The following is a 5,401-nucleotide window of genomic DNA, read 5'->3' on the forward strand; positions in this document are numbered from 1 at the left end:
TGAATAATCTTGAAAGTGAATCTTCCAGCCCCAGTTAAGCTTTCAGATGACTGCAACAGAGCCAACATCTTGACTCTAATCTTATGAAAGGCACTATGCAAGAATGACCCAGCTAAGCTATGTTACCCTGTGTTCTGTTATTCCTGACCCACAGAAACTGTATGAGATTATAAAGGTTTATTTTTTGTTATGCAGTATAAATACCTAATACCAACTCTCGCCATTGCCCTATATTGGTTAACTGCTGCTCAGCTTGCATAAGAGTGTAAGTTTGCATTCAGATGAGAGTTTGCGGATTTCTTAACACTTTGACAGAATAATTGGCAGAGTCAGGATCAGTTGGCTACTGTTGCTAGATGTTTCTGGTGATCCCCTAGTCTCAAGAGATCTGATCACAACCTGACACATCTCCCAGAAACTCCCATGCAACTCACATTTTAGCCATGCCAGATGATTAATTCTGCGATTAATCATTAATGATTAATAATTTACTAATTGTATTAATAAAAGTGATGATATGACGAAATAACTACCATTTAAGTACCAACAGTTAACTGTCCCATTTTCGTTTAATTTTCAGGATGTCTCTAATAAGAAGGTACTAGGGTGAGCCCCATCGCCAGACTGTTTTTTAAGGATTACAGAGCTAGGGGCCGGGGGGCAGGTTTGAAGTGAGTATGCCTGACTTCAGAGCCTGAGCTTCTAAGACACTTTGTGCTTTTAATTGCCCCATCTTTCCCCATACTGTCCCTTTCCCTCATGTTCTTTCCCCTTTCCCTAGAGGGTGAACACTACTTATATTTCAAGACCCAGCTGAACTCTCACCTCCCCTGTGCCACCTTCCTTGACATTCTTGGCCAGTTAACAAAGGTTTATCGAGAGTCTATGAAGTCACAGGCACAGTTCCAGAGGCTCCGGATGCATCAGGAGAAGTAAAACAAATAACAAAGGTCCCACACTGAAGGAGGTAATATTCTGGTGGGAGAAAATTAGCAAACAGATAAATGAGATAATTTTGAAAGTAGAGTGCACTGCCGTAATCAGGGATTGGTTTTTGAGGATAAAGGAAAAAAGAAGGTTTGGGGCTAATACCTCAGTGCCTAATTGTCTGGCTTAGGCAGAACTAGCATCATTTCCTGAGATGGGGAAGACTCGAATAAAATCAGTGTGTGTGCGTGTGTGCGTGAACGTCTCTCTTTTAGATGTTCTTGTAGATGACCAAATTTCTTTTCTTTTCCTTTCTTTTCTTTTTCTTTCTGTCTCCCCCTCCCCCACCATGTGTCTAATGGGCAGTTGTCTTCTGAGCCTGGAGTTCAGTGGATCGGTATGGGGTGGAGATACGAATTTGGAAACCATCAGTGTATAGGTGGTGTTTAAAGCCATGGCAATGGTTGAGATTAAGCAGAGAGAGTGTAGAGAAATGAAAGGGGGCGCAGGACTGGTCCTTCCTTTGCTCAATTTTTGCCTTTCTGAAACTCTGTCATGCTCTGTTCTGTACTTGTTGAAATGGTTTGTTCCTCAGTAGGCTAGGAGTGTCGGTGATTTTAGGCCTGCAGATACTGTGCTCAATGCAATGTCTAAGCTGTGGGCAGGTGCTCACTAAATGTTAAATGGTGCCACGTGGTCATATGATTGCGTAAGGAACTATTATCATCCTGGAGCTCTAGGTTCACCACAGTCAAGTTCATAGTTTTAGCCATCCAGAATACAGCTTATGCTCTAAGGTGATCCGGCTTCTGATACCCCACTGCAGGAATCACCTCACATGTGGACTATTAGGATCTGGGGTGGCCAGAGCAGTGAGCTCTGGTTGTAGGGCTGTAAGTGAGTGTTCCAGACCAAGAAAGATGGAGCGAGCACAAGATGGAAGAACCATTTAGGAAAGTGACATGGGATAAATTAGACCATTTCCCCAGAAAACATAAATATGCATAATATAACAATTGTTCAGCATATCATTAAAGAAATATAAGAACAAAAATGGAGAAAGGGAAACAAACATAAGGTTATTTGAGAGGGCATTAGAGTCCAAGGGAGGAAGGGAAAACACAAGGGAGCAGAGATTTAGTTTTGTTCAGTAGCTGTTAAGTGCCAGATGCTTATATAAGTTTTCTACTAAATCTTACTACCTGTGCTTTACAGAGAAAGAAGATATGTAACATCTGATAGCTAAGGTTAAAACTCAGGGTTGTTTAGCTTTAAAAGTCACCAAGAAATGAAAGCTTGGGTGGCGGTGCCTGTGGCTCAGTGAGTAGGGCACCGGCCCCATATACCGAGGGTGGCGGGTTCAAGCCCAGCCCCAGCCGAACTGCAACAAAAGAATAGCCGGGCGTTGTGGCGGGCGCCTGTAGTCCCAGCTGCTCGGGATGCTGAGGCAAGAGAATCGCTTAAGCCCAGGAGTTGGAGGTTGCTGTGAGCTGTGATGCCACGGCACTCTACCAAGGGCAGTAAAGTGAGACTCTGTCTCTACAAAAAAAAAATTAAAAAAAAAAAAGTATTGAACTTGAAATCAGGGATAAGAATTCCTTTAACAAATTAAAAATGCAATGTGATTGTCCTCTAGCTTCCATTGTTGCTGATGGAGAGTCAGCTGTCAGTCTGATATCTACTCTTTTGAGGTAAACTATCTCCGTAGCACCCCATCGCTCCAGTTGTTTTTTAAGATTTTCTTTCATTTTTGGTTTTCATCAATCTTTTTTTTTTTTCTTTCTTTTTTAGAGATGGGATCTTGCTGTGTTGTCTAGGCTACATGCCATGGTTATTCACTGGCACGATCTGAGTGAACTATAGTCTGGAACTCCTACACTCACCTCTTGATTAGCTGGGTACCCATGACCATGCCTGGCTTTATTTTTGTTGAAAATTTATTTTATTTTTTTTAGGGATGAGATCTTGCTATCTTGCCCAGGCTGGCCTCAAACTTCTGGGTTCAAGTGATTCTCTCACCTTGGCCTCCTGAGTAGCTGGAATTATGGGCATACGCCACTGCACTTGGCTCAGCAGTGTTTCCAAATGATGTGCCTACTGTGGGTCTTTTTATTTATCCCACTTGGGATTTGTAGGACTTCATGAATCTGTGGTATGATGATATCTTTCACCAGGTTTAGAAAATTCTGAGCTGTGATCTCTTCAAATATTGCTTCTGCCATATTTTCTCTCTCTTTGCCCTGGGCCCTTAATTGCACACACGTTAGATCTCATTGTGTCTCTGTGTGTTGTGGCTTATTGTTTGTATATTCCATCTTTTTGTCTCTCCTGTTGTGTTCTTTATTTATTTATTTTTATTCTTTATTTTTTTAAATTTTTAAATTCTGTTTTATTGTTTGGGATTCATTGAGGGTACAAAGAATTAGGGTACACTGATTGCATTTGTTAGATAAAGTCACTCTGATAATTGTGTCCCCCTCCCAAGACATGTGCCATCCACCATGACCCCCCATTCCTCTCCCTGCTCCCTCATTTCCGTACCTACCTCCCACCATGTTCAACTACTGTGTTCATATCGGAACAGAGTACGTAGGAGTCTTGCTTCTCCATTCTTGTGATGCTTCACTAAGAAGAACGTGTTCCACCTCCATCCAGGTGAATACAAAAGATGTAAAGTCTCCATCTTTTTAAATGGCCTAATAGTATGGCATGGTGTACATAGACCACAGCTTGTTAATCCATTCCTGGGTTGGTGTGCATTTAGGTTGTTTCCACATTTTGGCGATTGTAAATTGAGCTGTGATAATTAGTCTAGTGCTAATGTTCTTATGATAAAAGGGTATTTTTTCTTCTGGGTAGATGCCCAGGAATGGAATCGCAGGATCAAATGGGAGGTCTAATTTGAGTTCTTTGAGGATTCTCCATACTTCCTTCCAAAAAGATTGTATTAGTTTGCAGTCCCACCAGCAGTATAAAAGTGTTCTTGTCTCTCCACACCTCTCCTTTTGTATTTTAATAACTTCTGCTGACATACAATAGTTTACCAATGTTTTAAAACTAAAACTATCCTTTGAGTTCTTAATTTTGGCTTATTGTATTTTTTAGCTTTAACATTTGTATTTGGTTTTAAAAAATAACTTTAATTTCTCTGCCAAATTCTCAGCCTTAGTTTTTATTTCTTTTATTTCCTCAAAAGTGGTAAGCAATTTACTTTAAAGTCTTTGATTACTCCAATATCCAGAGCAGGAGTGTCCAACCTTTTTTTCTGTGCCACAAATTGGATGAGTAAGAGTTTCCTTGGGCTACACGTTAAATACACAAACACTAAGGATAGGTGATGAGCAAACAAAAGGTCTGTGCATACTTTTCTGGATATCTAACACCACAGATAAGCAAAACAGTCCTCAAAAAATCAACATGTGTCCTGCAGGCCACAGACCAAACACCCCTGATCTAGAGCTTCTGTGGATCTGTTTTTATCACCTCCCTCCCTCTCTCCCTCCCTCCCTTCTTTCTTTCTTTAAAAAATATGGGTTTGTTTCCTTTGTGCCTTACTATTTTTTACTGTGTTCTGGACATTGTCTTTGCAAAATTGCTTGCAGAATTAATTTGAAGTCAGATGATAATATTTTTCCCTTAAGAAGATTTGTGTTTGCTTCTGCCTGGCTCCTGGGTTGCCACCAACTCAGGATTACTTAAATTTAATTTCAGGGCTTTAGAATACGTGAAGCTGAGCTCCATTCCCTGCAAGGGCTTGTCCTACTTCCAGTTCACAATTATGTGTAGGATGAATCCCTTTGGAGTCCCAACCCAAAGCAAGTCCCAAACTACTCTTGGCTGGTCTCAGATTCAATTCTTGACCCTTTATCCCTGTGAGACTCTCAAAGGTGCCAGTCAGCCTCTCTGCAATCCGTAGCAGAATTAGCAAATATCTCTGGGTCTAAAGAAGCTCAAAGAATGTACTTATCTTTCTGGGCCTTTTTCTTCCATTGAATCCTCTCTGGTTGTTATTCTTCACTATTTTATTAATTATCTGGTGTCTTTAAGTTTTGTTTGTTTTTTGCTTTGAATGATCATCAGTTTTATTAAAAATGTAAAACTGCTTATAAACAACAACAACAACAAAGTAAGCTGACATCTATTTCACTGGTTTTATCCTTTTTCTTTTTCAGAAGATAATCTTCTAAAAAAAGCCTACGTGGATTTTTCTTTCAGTTTATTTTACCTTTGCATGTTTTAGTGACAAATCCGCACACCTGAGGCAATGCCGTTATCATTTAGGAATCAACAATTGTCATCATAAATTATTATTTTACATGTAATTATTATGATTGTTTTTAGAGACAGGGTCTTGCTCTGTTGATAAAGCTGAAGTGCAGTGGCACCATCATAGCTCACTACAGCCTCAAACTCCTGGGTTCAAATGTTCCTCCTGCCTCAGCCTTCTGAGTAGTTGGGACTACAGGTGTGTACC

Source organism: Nycticebus coucang, chromosome 17, assembly GCF_027406575.1.
Source record: "Nycticebus coucang isolate mNycCou1 chromosome 17, mNycCou1.pri, whole genome shotgun sequence".
Classification (NCBI taxonomy): Eukaryota; Metazoa; Chordata; class Mammalia; order Primates; family Lorisidae; genus Nycticebus; species Nycticebus coucang.